The 24566-nt window shown below is 45.6% G+C and overlaps 1 long non-coding RNA gene across 1 annotated transcript in view; it reads left to right on the top strand.

Moving 5' to 3' along the window:
* Positions 1–19865, top strand: part of LOC146870266 (uncharacterized) — a 151344-nt gene extending 131479 nt beyond the window's left edge. Inside the window, exons 2-3 of the long non-coding RNA XR_014959366.1 lie at positions 11587–11708; positions 19764–19865. This is a non-coding gene — a long non-coding RNA (uncharacterized LOC146870266). The remainder of the gene's footprint in view (positions 1–11586; positions 11709–19763) is intronic.
* Positions 19866–24566: the final 4701 nt, after the last annotated feature.

Below are 24566 nucleotides of genomic sequence, written 5' to 3'. Positions count from 1 at the left end.
TATATCTGTATTTGGTTGTTAAACTGGTACTAATGAGGTACAACCTTTGCCCAAACAGTATTACCATGTGTAAAGAGAACAAATAATGAAGTAATACTGTACATAATATGCCACATTCTTCCACATAATTTGCCTTCTGTTCTTGCATAATTTCGTCAACTCCAATGTATAATTTGGCTCTCCCCTGCCACATAATTCCAGCGGCTCTGACTAAACCATTCTGCAGCAGCCTATCTTATACTAAGTGTAATACCATTTTAAAATAATGATTTATATATTCACATTCACAGTGAGGTCTGTTACAGGCTGGGATCTCGTAGCACTATATATACACAAGCCCCTTTTTCCCACTGCACCCGCGCAGATTTAATTCTGTAGCTCTTTGGCTTCACACACAGACATCTGCAGTGATTGCATTAACCAGTTGAGGATTCATAACTATTAATTTGAAATTATTTTTCATTTAAGGTATGCATTATTTTATCTGCAGGTGAAACATAGAACAAAATAGTTACAGAATATTTTGTTCTTTTTAATCATGTTCTTTGACTCTACATGCACTTCATCTACTGCTTGTCTCTGAAGACAGCCTGGAAATGGGGTAAATAAACAAATCCGTGCTTCCAAGCCATTTTTAGGTCTCGCCTGAGCCAGTCCGCATGCGATGCTCTGCGAGGCATTTAGTAAGGGCTTTTCAACCCTGAACACATGCTCGTGCGTGTGTTTATGTTTTTTATCACCCGCAATTGGCCTTTGCGTGCGTTTTTCTAAGAAAGACAGCACGCAATTGGTCCAAGGCGGGTGCATGTCCCGCCTTCTCTGTACCATGGCCTAGGGTGCGCGGGAGATAGCAGCAGCGCCATCTGTTTCCAATTATCTAATTGGAAACACATGGCGGTCAGCGCTGGTCATCTTGTTTAAAAAGCAGTAAGGCTTGGGGGCAACCGTTTAGCTGTATGTTGGTCGATGTCACTATTTCTGTTTCGAGTGACCACGGAGTCCTGCGAGACTAGTGGGGGGAGGAGGCAGCTGGCAGTGGATGCCATGTCTAACGCAGAGCTGTACCTGGGCGCGCTACGTCTAGAGGACTAACTCGTGTCTGGGCGCTAGACCAGACCTTGCGGTACTGTGCTCTGCTCCTTACCGACTTCGTTGCGGCTTTAACATGCCAGTTGTGTCGGCTTAAGCATCCTCGGGTTTAGAGCTTGTCACACCCTTTCTTTGCAGCTCTGCAAAGACACAGGCTTACATAACAGACACTATATAAAACATGTCACTGTTGCACCCCTTATCGTTAAGTAATACACTGCGCAGCCTAGGGCAGATTTGCCGCAGACCGGACTCCTCCCCTTCTCCTCCCATTGGCTGGTACAGAGGCCGCAGGTGTCAGGGGTGATATGCGACCACATGCCATATGTCGCACCTTTAGCAACCAGCACATTGCATGCTGGGGCTTATAACTACCGTCACTCTGCCCGTTGGGACTTGTAGCCCAGGACTCAAAGGAGAAAAGCGAGACTGCAAATTCCAGAAGGCACTTTCCCATACATAGATCTTTAGTTCTCCAGGTTCTCTATGCCTTGACTCTTATCTTCCTTGTCTCTCCTCTTCCTTCTCTCTTCTCTTCCTTCTCTCTTCTCTTCCTTCTCTCTTCTCTCCCGTCTCTCCCTTCTTCCTTCTCTCCACTCTCCCTTCTCTCTTTTCTCTCTCTTCCTTCTCTCCCTTCTCTTCCTTCTCTCTTCCTTCTCTCCCTTCTCTATTCTCTCCCTTCTTCCTTCTCTCCACTCCCCCTTCTCTTGTCTGTCTCTCTCACCTCCTCCTTCTCTCTTCTCTTCCTTCTCTCTCTTTTCCCTGTATCAGTCTCAAGAACGAGCTGGCACCTCGCCCGCAGTGCTGCCTGCCACACTAAGCCCGGGCATGGCATGTCGGATTTTTGAGCCTCATTAGACCACCAGCATTAGAGGCCCAGGGGTACACAGGTCTAGGCAGGAGAGCATCGGGATCTGCGGGCCTAAAGGCTAGGTTTGGCAGCATGGAAGAATTGAGTCTCGACATATAAAGGCCCCGGAAACAAGAGGCCGTCCCCCAAGTCTGCCCCACCGTGTATCCGAGATTCAAAAACCTTCTTGTGAAATGAAATGAAATGAAAAAAATATTTAATAAAGCGCACTGCTACCAAGCGGCTTCCTGGCGCTGGGGACCTGGTCAAAGCTCACAGAGGGGATCCGGGAGACCTATGAGGAAAAGGCCTGGGTGAAAAGAAAAGTTTTGAGGGCTTTTCGAAAGTGGGTGTAAATGGGGATGGAACGGATATGGAGTGGAAGGCTGTTCCAGAACTGGGGGGCCAAAACAGAGAGACGAGTGCCACCAGTTCTGGATTTGCGGAAACGGGGGACGCGCAAAAGAGAAAGAGAAGAAGAACGGAGGGTTCGACTAGGGACGTGGGATGAAATAAGGGAGGTGATGTAGGCTGGGGCAGAGCGGGAATAAGCTCGAAAGGCAAAACAGGCTAATTTGAAAAGAGATCTGAAGCGGATAGGAAGCCAGTGAAGAGATTTAAGAACAGGAGTAATGTGAGAAGATTTGGGAAGGGTGAAAATGAGGCGGGCAGCTTGATTTTGAATGGCCTGCAAGCGACGAGACTCGTAGGCAGGAATGCCCACGTACAGGCCATTCCCATAGTCGAGGCAAGAGATGACTAAAGCCAGGACTATGGTTTTGAGTGCATCAGTGGTGAAAAAGCGTGAGATTTTCCGGATGAGACGGAGGAAAAGAAAGCAGGAAGACACAACAGAGCTAATCTGACTATGCATTGTTAAGTCAGAACTAACTTTGATGCCGAGAGTGCGAACAGAGGAGGAAGGCGTAGGAGGGGGACCAAAAGAGAGGGGCCAGTGTGCTGGGGACCAAGGGTTAGATAAACCACCCGTGAGGACAAGTTCCGTCTTATCAGGGTTGAGCTTAAGATGGTTAGCGCTCATCCACTCGGAGATGAAGATTAAGGTGGAACTGAACTTAGGAAGAGAGTCAGGAGAGGAGGAAAGATCAAAGACGAGCTGGAGGTCATCTGCGTAATTATACACAGAGACCCCCAGCTCAAGAAGAGAGGTGACAAGGGGACAGATGTAAAGATTGAAAAGAAGGGGGGAAAGAGAAGAACCCTGAGGAACACCGCAGGTGACCGGACGGGGGGGGGGGCAGAAAAGCCGGAGAGATGAACCGCCTGGGACCTATCCCGAAGGAAGGATGCCAGCCAGGAAAAGGCCGCACCCCGAATGCCCGCTGCGCTGACACGGGCGAGAAGAATGGAATGGTCAACCGTGTCAAACGCAGCGGACAGATCCAGAAGGACCAAGGCTGAGGCTGGGGGAGATTGGAGTCTGCCTTCCCCTTAAGTTCATCCAGAACTGCGAGAACCACTGCCTCCGTGGAGTGACCTGAGCGAAAGCCCGCCTGGTGGGAGGCGAGAAGGCCATTGTCCTCGATATACGAGGAGAGGCAAGAGGTGACATGGGTCTCGAGGATCTTGGCTAAATAGGGGAGAAGGGAGATGGGTCGGAAATGGGCAGGGAGGGAAGGATCCAGGCCGGGTTTTTTTAGAATGGGGAGAACAACGGTGGATTTAAATGATAAAGGAACAGAACCAGAGGCCAAAGAAGAATTAAGTAAAGTGAGCGGGGGAACAGGAGAGTCGGTGAAAAGAGTTTTTAGAATGCGCGGCGGGGCACAGTCTGCAGGGGAACCCGATTTAACTTTGAGCAGGTAGTTGTAGAATAGATCAAGGGGGGAAAGTGGCAAGGGAAGAAAGCGGGGAAGTGACAAAGCACCTAGAAGTAGGTTGGGGCAGAGTCGGAATGTTAGCTTTAATCCTCACGATCTTGTCTATAAAAAAGTCATTGAGTGACAAACAGAGGGACTGAGAGGGAACGAAACCAAGGGAAGAGCGATCAGAGGTGGCAAGATTGTGAACCAGGGAAAAAATTTCACGGGATTTATTTGCAGAGAGAGCTACTCTCTCGGTGAAATAGGAGGTTTTAGCCACTAGGATAGCTTGTTTATAATCGGTGAGGAGTGATTTATATTTAGTGCGCAAGGAGGGAGAGTACTGTCGTCTCCAGAGACGTTCCGACCGCCTGAGGTCGAGTTTTAAAGCTTTAAGCTCTGGAGAGAACCATTTGTGCGCATCGTAAGGGCGAACCGCCTTGATCTTTTTTAGCGGGGCCACTCGATCACACGAAGAGGAAAGCCATGTACTGGTGGCATTGGCCTGGGACTCAAGGGGAAGGTTGGTAAGATCAGGAGCGGAGGAAGCCAAGGAACATGAAAGGGAGTCAAGGTCGGTCTGATTCCAATTACGGACGAGAAGATTTTTGGGAAAAGAGGGCTTGTCAACCACACCCAAGTGAATGGAAAAAGAAATAATATGGTGATCCGACCAAACACAGGGGGAGATAGAGGGAGGTGAGGCAAGGGGGCGAGAAGACCAGATTTGATCAAGGATGTGACCTTGAACATGGGTAGAGGCTGTGACATAGGAAGTGAGATTCAGGCAGTGGAGAGTGGCAGAAAAATCTTTGGAAGGGAAATCCTCCTTTGGATCTCCTGGCCAGAAGTTGAAATCTCCGAGAAATAGAACGGAGGAGTTATTAACCACCAAGGTGGCTAGAAGATCCTGAATGGAGGCTACGAAAGAAGGCATCGATTGGGGGGGACGGTAAACAAGGACAACAGTAAGAGGAGAGGGAAGATTAAGGGAACGGGCCACAAGGTAGGTCACATTGGATATGTGGGAGTGAGGGAGGAGTTGAAATTTGAGTGCCGACCGAACGATCATCGCCACCCCACCACCGGCCCTACTATCCGAGCGATCAGCTCGGAGGGCATAGTAGGTGTCGGGGAGGATGGCTAAAAGATCAGGGAGGGAGTCGGCAGAGAACCAAGTTTCAGTCAGAAATAAAAAGTCAGGAGAGTCAGTGATCAGAAGGTTAAAGAGTGCTGTCTGGTGTTTGACTGCAGACCGGGTATTAAGTAAGTAAGCTGAAGCCACAGTAGGGACAGGGGGGGGACGAGAAACCGGAGATGATATAGTAGGACAAAAGGAAGAATTGACAGAGGTTAGTGTCGGGTAAGGCAAGGGAGAGGAAAGAATACCAAGTGAGTGTAAATGATGTAAGGGAATAAGGGGGGAAGAAGGAAAAGCAGATAATGCTATCAATTGTGCGGGGGAATAGACCAAGTGAGGAGCAGGGTGTGTGGCCCCTGGTCCCGGCCCGTCGCGGACGGGCGCAGACGGGCTTAACTTAGGCGCAACTTCGGCGCGCCTTCGTCGCGCCCGCTGCGCTCGTCCGCTGCGCTGCCGGAAGACAGGAGCCGTTATATAGGGACGACACATGAGAAAGGAGGGTCAAGGGGGCGTGGCAGGGGGTGGAGGAGCCAAAGAGCTGCAGCGCCGAGGCCAGACCCGCCTAAGATGGAGGAGCCGCCCGTCCCCCTCCGAGAGTCAGGCGAGGAGGGGGCGATCAGCGGAGGCGGTCTGGTCGCGTGCAGGAGAGAGGGCAGCCAGGGAGGATCAGGGCGCCGGATCCGAGGCGCTTTAAGGCAGTGCAGGTAGGCGGCAGGTTAAAAGTCACAAGAGCTTAATAAAAGTAACGTTGCTCCCGGAGAAGCCTCGGGAGATCTGACAACAGGTCAGGAAGTGTGGGCAGGTGTGCGCCTTAAGTGATAGCCAGGGGGGGAGGAGCCAAAGAGCTGCAGCGCCGAGGCCAGACCCGCCCAAGATGGAGGAGCCGCCCGTCCCCCTCCGAGAGTCAGGCGAGGAGGGGGCGATCAGCGGAGGCGGTCTGGTCGCGTGCAGGAGAGAGGGCAGCCAGGGAGGATCAGGGCGCCGGATCCGAGGCGCTTTAAGGCAGTGCAGGTAGGCGGCAGGTTAAAAGTCACAAGAGCTTAATAAAAGTAACGTTGCTCCCGGAGAAGCCTCGGGAGATCTGACAACAGGTCAGGAAGTGTGGGCAGGTGTGCGCCTTAAGTGATAGCCAGGGGGGGAGGAGCCAAAGAGCTGCAGCGCCGAGGCCAGACCCGCCCAAGATGGAGGAGCCGCCCGTCCCCCTCCGAGAGTCAGGCGAGGAGGGGGCGATCAGCGGAGGCGGTCTGGTCGCGTGCAGGAGAGAGGGCAGCCAGGGAGGATCAGGGCGCCGGATCCGCGGCGCTTTAAGGCAGTGCAGGTAGGCGGCAGGTTAAAAGTCACAAGAGCTTAATAAAAGTAACGTTGCTCCCGGAGAAGCCTCGGGAGATCTGACAACAGGGGTCTGGGGCATTGGGGCGCACGTCCCAGCTTCGCTTTGACGCACTGTGTGATGCTCGATGTATAACCTACTGCGACCTTAATCAGGTTGTATTCTGTAATTTGGTGTCATTTTTTAACTATTTGATCTTTTTTATGTTCCTGTACTTGACGACCATCCACATCTAACCAAGCTTAACCAGACTCGCACAACTATCTAACCCCTTTTATTTTCAGATTTTAAATCATTGTTTACATTTTCTCTTTCGCCCTTGCCATTGCATTTCATATTTTTAACTTTAACAAAACAGCTGTTCGGATCTGTACGACCGAAACCCTATCACCGTGGGGCAGGAACGGGGGAGTGTGTGGTGAGGGGGGTCAGGTATTCCCTTTTCATCTGACTGAAATGACAGAAAATAATGCAAAACATCAAACAAGACTTAAATTTCTAAACATTGATAATTTCGATATCCCGGGCTTATTCGGCGCTGTCTCTCGCCAGTTATGTTTCTGCTGCACAAATCCCATCACGTACATGTATTCATACATACATTCATTTATACATAGATACATTCATACACACATACATACACGCACATACATTCGTACATACACACATGCATGCAGACATACATTATACGTAAAACAAGCATTGGCATAGCCACTAGGTCTCGCCTTCGGGAACTTATAAGTATTTAATTATGCAGCACAATATCCTTGGTGCAACATCAACTATTGCATAGCTAAACACTTATAAGGTCCCAAAGGCGAGACCTATTGGCTATGCCAATGCTTGTTATTTACAAGTTCTTACTGAGATATTTGCGCTCCCCTGGGAACACAACCACGCCCCCGTCCCATACACACTATTTGAAGAACTCTGTCAGAGACATGACAAATATTTTCTTGGCATTAGTAAGAATGAGACATGAGACAAAAACTGCAATTTTACTACTGATAATAACCCACACTCACTTGAAAATACTTCACTCAACAGCCAATCTTTACCATAATCTGGACTCTACCCTTATTTTCACATCAAAAATGAAAACATAAGTCCATATCTATACACTTTTGATTCTGTGTACATAGGTTGGCTGATGGTCCTCTGCATTGAGGGGTACCTCCCATACTGAACTGTTCATAAAGACCACAGCGGAAATCCCCACTAGGCAGGAGAAGAGTGGGCTGATTACAGGTCTGGATGAATTCGGGATCCTTAGCCCACCAACTCAAGAAAGAAGTGCCAGTCCGTGAAGTTTGCAATATTGTATGATTATTGTTTGCAAAGCTGCGACTCTAATCTGTTTTTAAATCATTCTATTGTGAAAAGAATGGTGAAAAATTAAAACGTTGTTTTTTAAAATAACAATTGTGGGGAAGAACCATCATAGCACTCCCTGGAGAAGGACATGCTTGCTTTTATCTTTCAACCAGAATACTAGGATTACAGAGTAGCCTATTTATTCGGACCAATGTGTTGCTGCTCATCTGATGATAGCTGGCAGTGCAGTCTTTTCACCTTCTGGAGCTTCACAGTGTTATTCATTCCTCTTTCTATTTCCTGTCCTTGAAATAGAAACCAGACTTACTTAACACTGCTCGGGCCAGCATATATTACAATATGGGGCTGATATTACAGCAGAAGTAGCTAATGCACGTGAATCCACCTGTCCTTTCTGTGGACTTCTATAGCATCGACAATCTGCCCTGACACACAATATGGAAACATGCATGTGATTCTCGGATCAGCACAACAGAGGTTGCTTCCTATCTATTGATGCATTATCAATTGATACAGCTTTATACATCAAGACCCCAGAATCTACCATTGCGACAGGAGTCCTGAGGAATTGGACAGAGCTGTCAGTTGATAAATTGTTATATGACTATGTTCCTTGCATGTGCGATGTATAATGCTATTGCCACAAAGAGTTCCGACTACGGAATGCATATGCCAGTGAGCTGTAAGTTTGTAACTATGTTTAAGAAATCAATAAAAACAGATTTAAAAAAAAGACCCCAGAATCTACCATCCAATAAACAGAACAGCCCAGGGATCAATCTCTCTCGACATCTTCAACATCTGTCTGGGCCACCAGCGATTCAAACTCACAAACACTATCAAGCTTCATTTAGACACTGAGCGCCCACCTCTGTACCTAAAAGTCTCCTCTTTCATTGATAGCACATTCCTGAAATATACCTTGCCCTCAGAAAGAACTTATTGCCAATCAATCACCTATCTGAAAATAAAACTAGCCTAAACCAAAGTCTCCTCTTTACAAATGGCATCAGAAAAGCCTAGATCAAAGGCTGGCTATCTGATGTAAAGCTATATTGATTCTCATCTATTCAGCGGCGACTAGCCTTTGTTCACATTAACCCTTGTCCTCTTCTTCAAAACACTTGAAACTATTTGTCCCACTTTATCTCCAAATAGGACTTCAGAATGGCAGTCCAAGCCCTCATCTCTCCCTACCTGGATGGGTTAATGCCATGCTCACCATCAACCCTGCCACTTCAGTGGCCACAATAAAGGGTGTCTAACATGCTGCCATTAAAGGACTGAAGATATATGTCCCGGTATCTCCCAACCAGAGGGATCTCCATTGCCATACCCTCCTTATCTTCATAACCTGGTGTATGGGCTATAAAACAGCAAATCAGTGCACCAGAATACCAGAGAGAAAACTTAACCACCTCTGGTAGCCAACACCCATAAGTGCTAAAAGCGCTGACAAGCTAAAATTCAAGAGCTGCAAAAAGAAGCTTGCATGCCCAGCTTTTGGGATGGAAAAGTCCTTTGCACGGTAAAGACATGCACCCTCATCCTCAGTTCCCAACTATACTGTTATCTGGATCCCTAATACTGATCTTTGTTGTAATAGGTGAACATGGATCATGTTGGTGCACCATGACAGGCCTTTTTCACGGATTCCAGTCTTGTTGGAGAGGGAGGGTCACCCAAAGTGCTACCCTTGTAGTGGTGGAAGGCTACCGCCTTTAACAAGAGTTAAGCAGCACAAGCGCAGTGGTGGTAGCATACTGTGTAGTGATCAGCAGTATTGAATTGGACCTTTTTACCCTGTGTCACTGGAGTGAGGCCTACAGGCTCACTCACCATTTTAAAAGTTCCACTCCTGTGTGCTTAACTCACCCCTGGCCTACACCAGGTAAGTGGTGGAGTGCTGTGTAGGGAAGAATTTGTGACTGTGCGTTAGTTGTATATGTCTGGGAAGGGTGGAGCAGTACTGTGGAGTGCACGTGTGGTTAGTACATATACTGAGTGTATGTATGGCGAGAGGAATACATTACATGAAGATGTAGTGCTGTGCAGTGCATGCGTGGATAAAGCATGTGCTGAGTGGGTGTGTGCCTGCATTGAGTACAATATGAAGGGGGAAGAATTGTGCAGTGCGCACACAGTGAGTGTGTGTGCTGGCAGTGTGTGCTTGTAAAGAGCACATCCTAGTTAAATATAGAAAAGCTTCAGTGCTGAACAGTGCCCACAGACTGAGTATGTGTGCTGGATGCATGAGTACATGTAAGGGGTACAATGCATGGAGGAAAAGTGATGGACTGAAAGTGTGGTATGAAGGTACATTGAGTGGGTGTGCTTGAAATGATAGATTGAATGGATAATCCTGAGTTCCATTTTGGGAAGCCCAGGCTTGCCTAGAAAAAACATAAGGAGGCGAGAACACCCCTCCCCCCCCGACAGATTTGTGTATTGCTGCACTCCTGTGGCCTAGCTGTGGACACACTGGAGGGAAAAGAAAGAGGCTCCCTTTACATTTCAAAGGACCGCTCTTTGATTGCTGAGACAGACATATTTCATGAAGGAAGATGAAATGGAGACTGGGCACAAAGAGGCATAACCCCAAATTAAAAAGAAGGGGAGTCTGTCTCCAAACATGTGTCATCTGCCAAGCATCCAGATGGGCTGTGTGAGAAGGGGAAACTCTGCAAGACATGTGCCTCTGACCAGGACTAGCCCAGGCCTACAAGTCTCCCTCTTAGGTGAGGGTTCGTCACCCAGGGAAACAAAGACCACCTGCCCTAGAGCCTGGAGCACCAGGGCCTGCCTGCTTGCAAAACCAGTGTGCCCCGCGAAGAAGAGGAGAGTGATGGAGGAAGCAAGGTCCAGTGGTGATTCCTACCATGAGGGCTCCCTGTGCGAGGTGTGAGGATTGTGCTGAGCACAGATCGGGCCATCACCCATGTGCCAGATTGTTTTCAGCGACTCACTTATTTCAGGAGAGGGCCACAGTAGACTTTGCAGTGTGTTGAGCACCATGTGTGTCTTGCTATTGCCGTATGACAAATATTTGTGACTGTCTGTGTTAGACTCACCTGCCAACATGCAGACAACCGCAGGAGCGATGCAAATCCTCCAACCTCTCTCAGCACTACCCTCAACATGGGAAGTAACGTCTTGCTGGCAATAGTCTCAAAAGGGAAACAAGGCAGGGCAGGAGAGAGAAACAAAGAACAACCCATCATGCATCTTCTTCCTCAGCGGGCTTACTCAACTAAGGGTGCAATGCTTGAATCAGGATGTTGTTAAGGATAATATACGCACCTTTTGATATATGTGGTATCTTGTATCTATAAGAAACAAGGTAGAGATCAGTATGATCAGATAACAATCATCCTGCTTGTAATACATATGTATATATCATTTTATAGACAAATTACTCACATTACAGGATTATCCCAATACCTTTAAATGTAATCTCTCTGGGGCATATTTAACTAGGGTTTCTCTGAAATATGGAGTGGAAATGACTCAGCATCAAATAGCAACAATGTGTCAATAACGAGAAGTCTCTTGTGGGAAAGGTTCGCCGCTCAATGGTTACAATGTTTGAATAGTAGGAACACAACATCTCTGGTCAAAGGGGACTGTCGCTAAATAATATTCCATATTAATGTCACAATGTCTCCAGTCTCACGGGCCACTGTTTCACCATAGACAATATTTGCAACAGTGTTTTTTTCAAGTTCAATTATGTAACTGAATTATCAAGGGTTGATTAGTTCATCAATCTGCTTTAAGTGCACTGCCCTGATTATCCAAAATGTTAGTTGTAACCTTTCATCCACACAATACCTAACTTTTGACTGTCACAATTGTGGGGAAAGAAAACCTTGATTTGAACCCTTTGATGAGCGTATACTGACGAGATATGCCGTCACCATTTTCCGACTTGTTATGTAGTAAAATCACTGACCAATTGTTGTTGCTTCTTATGAATCAAATACAATACCAATTTCTGTCTTTTTTTATTTTTCTGCAGGATTTGAGGAGCCGAAACTGTCAAGCCGAAGAAGAGGATCGGGCATGGCACAGGAACTGGGAGCCGCTGATCAGGATCAGACGTGTTGACTCAGGAAAGTAGAAGTCTTCTCAGGCTGAGAGGTAAAGTCAAGCATGTGTAGGTAGGCAGGCCAGGTATTTATACTCGCTTGTCCACAAAATGGCTGCCAGTCAAGTGACCAGTTTAAAATCACAGTGGATCTCGCAAGATCATGCAGGAGTTCCGAAAATCAACTGTGAGGGTGAGCTAGTGTTCTAGGATCCCGGGGCCTGTTAACTGGAGGTCAACGAGATTGTGAAATAAAAGGCTGGTAAGCCCTAAAACCACACAAATGCACAGGGACTAAATATACCAGTAACATGTGCATGCTGGGAACGCCAGGTTTTGGGCAACAAGGAGCAAATGAGACAGGGAAAGAAGGTGGTGGTCTGGGTAACAACAGTTCCTTCCTTAAAGGGCATTCAACTGGGTGAGGTTTAGTAGGGTGTCGTAGGTGAAATTGTTGCAGTAATCTTGGGGCATGTACTGTTCTAATTCAGTAAGACTCTGCGTTTGGGCATCATAAGCATCAAAACTATGGGAACTGAGTCCTCTAATACCATCAGAATACTCTGACCTAATTCCTGGTTAGGTCACAGTGCCCCATCTGCACCCATAACCCATACAGGGTATCTGATGGTATCTGCAACCTCAGAACATGACAACCAGTGGCGGCTGGTGAGATTTTAAAGTGGTGGGCTGAAAATTTTTGGTGTCGAATGGCGCGCGAGCGAGCGCAGCGAGCGAGCCCGAACCACCTACGGAGGGTTCGGGGGGGTTCCCCCCCCGAGAAAATTTTGAAAAATTAGCAGCCAAATGGTGGATTTTCAAGACTTTCGGAAGCCATTGTGCTTAACAGAAACAGGCCACTGCCTCCCCTAAAACTATCATCAGTTCCAAGGCCTAATGAATAAACCATTCTAAATTGCAATAAACCACAATTAATTTTAACAACCTTTAATCAATGTTATCGAGAGCGGTTTTTCCACCCAATACAATATTGTCAAAACATTGGCACGTTCAATTGGCGCTTAAAAACCTGCATATTAACTCACAGCGTAGTACTAGCCACTGTGGGCGATTCTTCACGCCAGCCCACGTTTTTTATTTGAAAGAAAATAAAAGCCGACCAGCTGTGTTGACCCGCTGGCTCGCTTTGTTTTGCTTGACATGTTTCTGTGTAAGCTACGGTACATTACGCTCAACCGCGCACATAAAACTATAATTATGGACCAGGGAGCAGTGAGGGGAGGGATGGGTCCGGGCAGCCGATAGGGAGTAATGCTGCGAAAACATTCGAGTATTTGTAAGGCTAAATACCTGTGGGATTGAGTGAGCTACGGTTCAGATGACTGCCCAGGCGAGGTACTCCCAGCCTTCGCTCCAGGGCTCGGGCCCTGCGAATCCTCTTGTTTATTCACCCCCGCCCCCCACACGCTATCCCCCCCTGCACATTTATCCTTGGCTTGTCACACTAACCATCTCAGGCCTATGGCGTTGAACATAAGCTTTCCCATAAGGCAACCATTGGCATTCAGTCACAAAAGTATAAACTTGTACAAGATTAGAGTTAACAAGCTAAAACACACCCCACCTAAATGGATCTAGGCTATTCACAGTACAAATCTTCTACCCACGAGTTTTGGTGGAGAGTGTAGCCAACACTAAAATCATTGTCTATTGCGCTAATCTGTGAAATTCTGTGTAAAACTACCCATTTACAGACTTTACCACTGTACAATAACTATTCACCGTTAAAGGGATATTGCTTTTAAAATTTGTTATCCCTATAAATAAGGCAGTCCTACTACAGCCTCTGTTGTAACTTTTCATAATAAACAGACCATGGCATCTGACTTACATTTTCCCCAATGAACCATTCAAGCTTATAGCCTTTAATGTTAGCTTGTCCACATAACCAACTCAGGTGCACTTATTTTGAATTTATGCTTTCCCACAAGCCTACAGTCATAGCATTACACATTCGATCAAATTTACAGGTGGCAAATTAACATACAACCCCTCCGAAATGGGAGTTCCATGGTACAGTCTTTTATCTCAAGGGAAAGTCAGAGAGTGTGACCGACACCAAAATCCTTGTGCACTTATGATATCTGTGAGATTATCTGTAACAAAATACCTGTGTATGGATTAAATAACAATACACCCATACAGCCCTGTTGAATTTAGAATGTGCTTTTCAAGATAAATAAGTCAGTCCTTCTGCTTTTGTCATAACTTTTCATAGTAACAGATCAGACCTATGGCATCATTGGTTTGGAAATTCCAAGATTACAAAACTTTCCATGATTGCCCTACTGAATGCCATGCAGAGATTCTCTCTTTTACAGCCACTGTGGCCCTATCTAGGAGAGATAAAACAAAGTATATGGTGCATTCAGGGCTGGACGGTCCATTCTGCCTCTAGCATTTACCCAATGGGCTACATACAGGGTAGATGGCTGCTTGCAAAGACTGATACTAGGAAAGAACAATGGTTCTGTTGGGTCAGTCCGAGTGAATACCTTAAATGTTTTGGCAGACACAAACTATGAATTCACCTGCAGTGATAATTAACTAAACACCACAGGTTCCCTTTATGTCCAGTGTAACCTATGTTTTGGTTTTTCATCGAACACACACAAGTACAACTGGTGTACCATCTAAAACTGAACAGCGCATTGCTCGGGAGCAGTGAAACAAGTGGAAATACACAAATTCACAGTATGTGCAATATAACGTCGAAACGCCAATGCCCTTTATTTCAATTCTTGTTATGCAAAACCTGCATGATACGCTGTATTCTAATCTGGACTAATGTTTAAAGTAATTAATGTCCATTGCAGTGAAGCGTTTCTAAAGGAACATCTTCGATTTTATACTGGGACCTGGTACATTTTCAACCCTGCATGCTTGTTTCTATATTGAAGAGCAGTCGATGGCTCCTCCTTTGATGCAGTGGCAAGAACGGTTTCCTCATGAGAATCTGCTAAGTATATGGCAAGTACCTATTTGTTTGCTGCATTGTACTTTTCAGTCTGCCAAGGTAAAGAAAAAAGCACACCAATACCTTCCACAGGCTATATTGAACTTCAACAAAAAGTAATAAGATGAACCTGGACATTGTCTGCTGCGCATGTTTACAACTTAAAGCTTTCTATAGCAGATGGTCGACCTATGTTCCTTGAGTGCCCTCACTGCAGTGACGCGTTTCTAAAGGATGCAATGTATACTTCTACTTGGACGACTGACACACGTTATAAAAATATGAACATCCGTAGATGAAATCAATACACCTGCACAACCTAGTTTAAGCCTCATTACTAAAATGACTCTTTTTGTAACTAGTCCTTTACCTGCCTATCTCGCGAGCATGTGGCCTTTGCAGCATACGGAGATGGAATTAATAATCATGCATTATGAATAGGGCTCCCGGTTTAATGGTATTTATTTTTTTGCCATTTCCGTCTGTATTTATCCATATTTATTTATTGGGCATTTTATCTGTATTTATCCACATTTATTTTTCCCACATGTAAAAAACGAGGCTACATCTAGTATTTTTCCACATTTATTTAAACCCTGGCCACTACACTGACCACTTGAAATACTGACCCCTTGAATTAAGGTGCTCTTTCACACAGACTCCTTTCTCAGACCTAAAATACATATTTGCCATCACTGCAAGTCAGTGAATTTAATATGAAAGTCTTCAAAAGACACACATGAAGTAACCACCTTTTCAGACACACCGGGCGCAGTTGAAAAGCGACAGACTTGTTATAAATGTAAATTTGCTGCAGAAGAAACAGATCTTGCAGGCTTTGTGTTTGAGGATGAGATCAGTGGAATCAGACCAGCAGGAAGAGCAATAAGGTGCAGCTTATAGGTAAATGTACTCCAGAGCTAAGAAACAGCCTTCAGTGAGCAATAAACAGGTTATTGGCATGCGAGTGACGCATTTTTAGGAAGTACCTCCTATCCATCAAATCTATGATTATCCCTTCTGTGCTGATATGCATAGCTCAACTAATGCAAGCACCCTCACTTAACACTTGGTGTCTCTGGTAACAGAGATGTGGTCTCACGGCTAGAATGTCGACTTTGGAGCTGGGAAACCAAGGTTCGAGTTTCGGGCTCGACTCCACATCCTGTGATTCTGGGCAAATCACTTAATCTCCTAGTGCCTAACAAAATGAATGTGTCCTTGTGTAACGAAACAGTTGCTCATGTGAAGCGCTCTGATTGATGCACGATGTCTCGGGTCTAGTTCACGCTACATAAAACTAAAAAAAAATATATATATACTACTTTCTCCCAGTTTGAACGTTATACTACGGAATGAGCGGTCCTGATCCTTCCTACGGAGCCGCACTGATACATGTACATTCCACAAGCATTGCACTTAAATTCTTTGCTGAACCATGCTGAAAATAATAAAAACTGAGGGGCAGTTTCAGGGTCACTGCAGAAGACACCGCCCCGCTCTTACTGCCCTCACTTTTCTCAGAATTTTAGTTGCCCTTTATAACGATCAGAATCACTCAGGCAGCAGGCTCAGCTGTAACGCGGTGGGCCTATAAGTTAAAAACTGCCAGCCTGGGCCTCACCTGGTGTGAACTGTTTGAGTTCACAAGTCCTTCCTCCTACTACTGCCCTACTCCGGACAGCAACAGGACACACTGCCTCGCCTCCGACCTCGACCTTGGTTCTCCGCTCTGCAGTCCATCCATCTGGAGTGGAGAGTAAAATGGCTGATACTCCAACTGCCGACTCACGCACGCGGGAAGCAGTCAGATCGACGTCATCGAGCGATTCGAGCCTGCGCAGACGGTCAGGGGTGGGGTGACACCTTGACAAGCTCTCCTCCACTCTCTGATTGACGTGGAGAGTTAGCGATCCCGGGCTTGTATTTAAAACGCCCGGGGCTAACTTAACTTCCACGTCATCAGGGGGTGGAGACTGGGCCTTCCAGCTAGGTCTTTGCCGAGCTGATGACATCACAGCCTTCAGGGCTGTGATGTTGTCGGCCCGGCAAACACATAGCAGGCTTCTTTGGGTCCGGGAGCAAATCAGTCACGTGACGTGACAGCAGAGCTGCGCCAGTATTGGTGAGACTGCAGACTCTGCAGTGAGACAGTGCCCCGTGTTCTACTTTGGGATTTTTTTTTTATAAAATAAAATGTGATCTAAGCAGTCCCTGTGTTCTACTTTGGGGATTTAAAAAAAAAAAAATGTGATCTAATCTCTCCTCTTGAGAAATGTACCTGGGGCGGAGCCCCGACGCCCTCAAAGAGAAACCGCCACTGATGACAACCCTAATCCTCCCAAGGAAATCGTGGAAAGGGATCTAACCTTTCATTGATGACCCAAGTGAGACACAAGAAATACACAAACTGGCATTTCAAAAATGTATTGAAGCAATTGGATTCTTGTGTAAAATATGTGTACTGCAATTATTAGCAGAAGAAAATAAAGCATAGTAACCAGCATTACAAGAATGGTGAAGAATATGATTTATGAATTGTGGTATTGATTATGAGTACATATAATTGTATTCCTACCTAGAACTGCCTATCAAAGAGAGCATAGGGTGGATGCCATTCTGCCAGATACCTTAGAGTGGTCTAACTCCCCATATACCTACATGTGTGTGTCATTTGGTAGCCCGTCTTGGTATAGGCCGGCGTCCCTCTCAGGATATTGATGGGATTCAGCTGAACTAGAATTCAGGCATGGGGCGACTGTGACAATCCATCGAAATGCTCTTTTGCTAAACAGAGGCTTGGTGCGGTTTATATTTAAAAACTGGACCCCTTCGTTCTCTGTCGGAGCTCTGGTCTGGCTTTCATTGTTGATTCCACCCACCCAGAGGTTTTGCTGAACAGACAAGAACAAACAAGGCCACGTTGCGCAGTGTACCCAGAATGTTCTATGGTATGATAATCTGCCTACAAAGAAATGTATTTGTAAGCAAACCTTTTCTGAGTAATCCATCTCATGCGAACGCACAAGCAAATGTGCGCTAAAAGTCACCATTTAAAAAGAAGGCAACTTTAAACGTGAACATGTAAAATGGAAGTGTTTGTGTCCAGGGCCTATTAACCTCACAACATTGTATTCACAATGTATTTGCATCTTAGCTGGTGGGGAAGCTGGTCTGTTTGTGTGAGAGCATGGTGTGGACATAATAAGGAAACATGCAATTCTGGATGTATCTTTTAATCTTCTGGTAGGTCTAATTTTACTGATACTTGGTTCAATAATTGCATCACCTGGAAGAGATCAGTGAAGCGAGGCTGGAATTTACGAGCATTTTCTTTTGGCAGATTTTATGTGCACAGTCAAACCCAATCACCTATTTGGGATGATGGGGTTGGACTACAATGGCTATGTGTCTGCTGTTTCATTTGGGCTTGATAGTGTGAAAGGTTAGCAGTGCTTTCTTTCATGGTACATGATAGGAGGTAATGATGTTTGCGAACAGAAAGGATGTGGGCCGTGGTGGGGGAAATCTCTATTGAAAGCATTCTGGGATGATGTCTTATGATGCAAAAGAATGGAGTGTACCTTGTCCCTGAATGAACATTGTTATTGTACACAAATTCAGCAAGGGGAAGAGCCTTGATCCATTCATTAGTTAAGGTGGTCAATAAACAGCTTTTCAATGGACTGGTTGGCTCTCTCCATCTGTCCATCTGTTTGTAGAAGGTAAGCCAACTACAGACCAAGTTCCATATCCATGGAGGCACAAAGACCTTGAGAAAACCTGGAAATTAATTGACTGAAGTGATTGGATATTATGGTGGTGGGCAAGCCATGTAATCTCAGGACATTATTGATTAACAAATCTGCTAATTCTTTGGTTGTTGGGATTTTCTTGAAAGGCACAAAATATGTTATCTCGCTAAACTAATCCACTACCACCCAGACTCCAGTGAAGCCATTGGAAGGTGGGAGGTCCCTCACAAAGTCCATACTTATTGTATGCCAGGATGTTGGGGGAATGGGAAGGGGAAGTAACAGACATGCTGGAGCTTGTCTTTTGGCTTCTGTTTGTACACACATGGTTTACCTTTGGGTATAGCTTTTCACTTCTTTGGATAAAGTTGGCTACCAGAACCATTTTTTTGTCATGCCTCCATTTTAGTACTTCTTGAATCAATTCAGGAGTTGGGACAAATATCTTATGATCATGGTACAGAATATCGGTAACAATGGAATTGCCAGCTTGTGTTAACCACTCCTGGGGTTTGATATGTTTGTAAGCCATGCATAGTTTTTGCTGAAAGGCATCTAAAGAACAAACGGCTACGATTTTCATCTCTGGGATTGTGTTCTCTATTATGGGTGTTTTCCTGTTCTTTGGATAGGGTAGTATCATTCAACCGAAAAAGTATGTCAGCCTTTACTTGCTGTGTCCCTGGTCTATAGATTATGACAAAATCATACTCACTAAATAAAAGGAGCCATCTCATTTGTCTGTGAGTGAGCACCATGGATGACCGAAAAAAGTGTACGTTTTTGTAAATTGACACTGTGTGCCAAGCCCCAAGAAGATGCTGTCTCCATTCTTGGAATGCTGCCTTGATTGCAAACAATTCCCATTCTGCGATAGTATAATTTTTTCCCACAAAGGAAGCTATTGGATGGAGGTTTCCAGTGACAGAGTCTCTGTTAGAAAGGACACTCCTACATCTACCTGAGATGCATCGAATTCTACAAAGAAAGGTTGAGTGGGATCCTGTTGATGGAGGACTGCAGCAGACGTAAAACGTCTCACGGACCGATTTTTCAACAAAGACAATATATGCAACAGTGCTCACTTATACAACTTAATCATCATGGGTTAAATAGTTCATCAATCCACTTTAAGCGCACTGTTCTGATTATCCAAAATGTTATTTGTAACATTTGAACCCCACAATACCTAAATTGTTACTGTCACAATTGTGGGGAAAGAAAACCTTGATTGGAACCCTTTGATGAGAGTATGCTGACGAGAACAGTCTTCATACTTTTCTGACTTGTTATCTAGTAATATCACTGACCTTTTGTTGTTCGTTCTTACGAATCAAATACAATACCAATCTCTGTCTTTCTTCGTTTCTTTTCAGGATTTAAGGAGTCACAGCTGTCAAGCCATCGACGAGGAACACAGGATTGGGCGTGGAATAGGAGCAGGGAACTGTGAATCAAGATCGGAAGCTTTGACTCAGGTGAGTAGAAGTCTTCTCCGATCAAGAGATGAAGTCAAGAACATATATATGTGTGTCTTGTTTTCGTCTGTCAGATGCCTTCTGACAGTGGTGAGTTTTTGGATACCGAGGCGATAGCCTCATTACTCCACATTCATTTTGAGTTTTTTAGTCGCTGTTTAGGTTGTCTTTTTGATCTGTGACGCTCTGTCACAGTTGAGGTTGGATCACAAGGTCAGCGCTGTGATAGGCCGTGGGTTGCGGTCAATTGGATTTGCAGAAGTGTCAGCAAGTTTTATCGCACATATATGCGGGCGTACGTGGAATTTATACCCGCTCGTCCACAAAATGGCTTCCGGTCATGTGACCGGGTTGAACTCTTGTGGAATCTTGCAAGTTTACTTCGGAGTTCTGAAAATCAACTGGAAGGGTGGGCCAGTGTTCGAGGGTCCCATGCCTTTTTAACTGGGGTCAAAGAGATTGTGAAACTTAATCTGTGACCATCGCTGATGTGATTGAGGTACTATTTCATTTTTTTAAACTTTTAGTGCCCTACCAACAAAAGGCGTGTGATAAGCAAAAACGTGCCAAACAGGACAAACATAATTGAAAACATATATTTTCTATAGTTCACTTTCTTTGATTTTGGCAAGTGTTCTTTTCTCACTTTGCACTCATGTTTCCTTTTGTTTTTGATCGTGGGCACTGTTCTTAAATGATGAGGATTATTTTATTGCAAAGTGAAATTGTTTCTTTCTTATGTGCAATTTCTGAAATGATGCTTTAACACATAATTGTGCAGTAGACCCCACTCCAGCTCAATGCAATTCATCCCACGCCAATCCACGCCGCCATCCCACCCCATCTCACCATACACCATTCCACTCCACTCAATCCAATCCACCCCAGACCAATCCAATCCAACCCACTCACCCCAATCCAATCCACTCCAATCCACCACACTCCAATCTTCCCAACCCACCCCACTCCAATCTAAAACAACATGCCCCACTCCATTCTTCTGCATTCCAATCTGCCCCACTCCAATCCAAAACATTCTGCCCCACTCGAATTCAAAATAATCTGCCTCACTCCAATGTTCACCACTCCAATCCATAACAGTCTGCTCCACTCCAATCCAAAACAATCTGCCCCACTCCAAACTGCCCCACTCTAATCCAAAACAGTCTGCCTCACTCAATCCAAAACAATCTGCCCCATTCCAGTTCAAAATAATCTGATCCACTCCAATCCAAAACAATCTGCCACACACAAATCTTCTACAATACAATCTGCCCTACTCCAATCCAAAACATTATGCCCCACTTGAATTCAAAATAATCTGCCTCACTCCAATGTTCACCACTCCAATCCATAACAGTCTGCCCCACTCCAATCCAAAACAATCTGCCCCACTCCAAACTGCCCCACTCTAATCCAAAACAGTCTGCCTCACTCAATCCAAAACAATCTGCCCCATTCCAGTTCAAAATAATATGATCCACTCCAATCCAAAACAATCTGCCACACACTAATCTTCTACAATACAATCTGCCCCACTCCAATCCAAAACAATCTGCCACATTCCGATCCAAAACAATCTGCCCCACTCAAATCTAAAACAATCTGTCCCCCTCCAATCCAAAACAATCTGCCCCAATCCAATCCAAAACAATTTGCCCCACTCCAATCTAAAACAATCTGCCCCACTCCAATCTAAAACAATCTGCCCCACTCCAATCCAAAACAATCTGCCCCACTCCACTCCAATCTGCCCCACTCCACTCCAATCTGCCCCACTCTAAAACAATCTGCACCACTCCAATCCAAAACAATTTGATTTGTCCCACTCCAACCCATTCTGCCTCACTCCACTCCAATCTGCCCCACTTCAATCCACTCCAATCTGCCCCACTCCAATCCAAAACACTCTGCCCCACTCCAATTTGCCCCACTCCAACCTAAACAATCTGCCCCACTCCATTTTTCTACACTCCAATCTACCTGACTCCAGTCCAAAGCAATCTGCCCCACTCTAATCTAAAACAATTTGCCCCACTCCAATCCAAAACAATCTGCCCCACTCCATTTCAAAACATTCTGCCCCACTTTAATCCAAAACAATTTGCCTCACTCCAATCTGGCCCACTCTAATTGTCCCCACTCCAATCTGCCGCTCTTCAATCCAAAATAATCTGCCCACTCCAATCCACCCACTCTAATCTACCCCACTCCAATCCAAAACAATCTGCCCCACTCCAATCCAAAACAATCTGCCCCACTCCAATCCAAAACAATCTTCCCCACTCCAATCCAAAACAACCTGCCCGACTCCAATCCAATGCAATCTGCCCCACTCCAATCTAAAACAATCTGCGCCACTCCAATCTAAAATAATCTGTCCCACTCAAATCCGCCTCACTTCAATGTGCACCACTCCAATCCAAAACAGTCTGCCCCACTTCAATCCAAAACAATCTGCCCCACTCCAATCCAAACAAACCTGCACACCACCAATCCAAAGCAATCTGCCTCACTCCAATCTAAAACAATCTGCCCCACTCCATTCCACCCCACTTCAATGTGCACCACTCCAATTCAAAACAGTCTGCCCCTCTAAATACAAAACAATCTGCCCCACACCAATCCAAACCTATCTGCCACTCTACAATCCAAAGCAATCTGACCCACTCCAATCCAAAACAATCTGCCCAACTACAATCTAAAACAATCTGCCCCACACCAATCCAAAACCATGTGGCCCACTCTTATCTTCCTCACTCCAAAACAATCTGCCCCACTCCAATCCAAAACAATTTGCTCCACTCCAAAATGATCTGCCCCGCTCCATTCCCATCTGCCTCACTTCAAAACAATCTGCCCCACTTCAACCGAAAACAATCTGCCCCACCCAACTCAAATCTGCCCCACTCCACTCCAAAACACTCTACCCAACTCCAATCTGCTCCACTCCAATCTAAAACATTCTGCCCCACTTCAATGAGCACTGTTCCAATCCAAAACAGTCTGCCCCACTCCAATCCAAAGCAATCTGACCCACTCCAATTCAAAACAATCTGTCTCACTCCAATCTAAAACGGTCTGCTTCACTCCAATCCAAAACAATCGGCCCCACTCCAATCCAAAACAATCTGCCCCACTTCAATTCAAAACAATCTGCCCCACTTCAATTCAAAACAATCTACCCCACTCCAATCTAAAACAATCTGCCAAACTCCAATATGCCACACTCTCTAAAAGAGCCCCACTCCAATCTGCCCCACTCCAACCCAGAAGAATGTGTCCCACTTCAATCCAAAACATTCCGCCCCACTCCAATCTACCCCACTCCAATCCAATGCACCTCACCCTATTCCAATCCATACATTTCCACTCCAATCCAGTCCACCCTCTCCAATGCAATGCACCCCACACCAATCCCCACCAATACACCCCAATTCAGCCAAATTCAATCTAACCCACTCCAAGCCACTCCAACTCACTCCAGTCCACCTCACCTCACCCCAATCCAAACCACCCCATCCCAATCCAGTTCACTCCACCCCAATCTAATCCACATCAATCCACTACAATACAATCCACCCCACTGCAATCCAATCTACTCCACTCCAATCCAGCCCACCTCACCCCACCCCTCGCCAATCCACTTAATTAAACCCCACTTCAGTCCACCCCACTCCAGTTCACCACACTCCCCTCCAATCCAGCCCACTTCAGTCCACCTCACCCCAATCCAATCCAGTCCACTCCACTACTCCAATCTAATCCAGTCCAGTCCACTCCAATCGAATCCACCCCATCTAGTCCACCCGTGCCACTGCAGTACAATCCACCGCACTCTACTCCTGTAGTGTAGTTCTTATATTCCTGATAGGCTCTGCGCATTGGAATAATATACACTATAGTTTTGACATAGGACTGAGGTCAGTATGTCTCTATCGAGTACATTAAACTTAATTACTTGTGTGTGCCAGCTAACTCAGAGGTCACTAGAACTTCTCGAATAAACAAGAAGGAATTCGTTTCTGACAACCGCATAAACATGACAGATTTGTTTCCCTTAGAATCGGAACAATCTCAGAATCGTGGAAACAATAGATAATAGTTTCACTCAGTCAATCGTGCATGCTTCGTTTCTACAGCGTTACACAGAAATGGGTAGAAGGGCGTTTCAATAAAAAGGGTTTATTGAACAGTCTTATTTCTCGTACAAGAGATATGAACTGCTACAATCGTAAGACAGAATGCAAAGTATAATACGTACAACGTTAGCAGTAAGATAAAATAATACTGCAATAGCATGGTTTGTAGCTACAACCTAAGTGTAGTACGAGGTAAGAAGTAGGTGCTGTTTGTCTATAGTCTAGTTTAGCTATAGTTGCCAAGCTTTGCCAAAAGTCCCTCTAGGTTCTAGTCCGCTCCATACCTTAGAATGAGTGAGGTTGGAATCTCTTTCCGAGTCTCGATCTCTAACACCCCGCAAGGGGAGTCAGAAACACTGGAGCTGGATTCTCTGTGAGGAGGATGACAGCGTCTGGTCAGTGTGTCAGGTTGGGACTTGACTTCCTTCCGACTTGCCATGGCGAGCCGCGTCGTGCAAGTAGGCAGCGAACTGTGGTTATACCTTGAAAGTGTTTAGGAATGCCAGTATTGACGTAAAAGTTGGGCAGAAGAACGTCATGAATGAACCCCTAAGGAATA

Source organism: Triturus cristatus, chromosome 1_1 (genome assembly GCF_964204655.1).
Source record: "Triturus cristatus chromosome 1_1, aTriCri1.1, whole genome shotgun sequence".
Classification (NCBI taxonomy): Eukaryota; Metazoa; Chordata; class Amphibia; order Caudata; family Salamandridae; genus Triturus; species Triturus cristatus.
The sequence above is the reverse complement of the archived record's forward strand: the minus strand, read 5'-3'. Positions and strand labels throughout refer to the sequence as shown.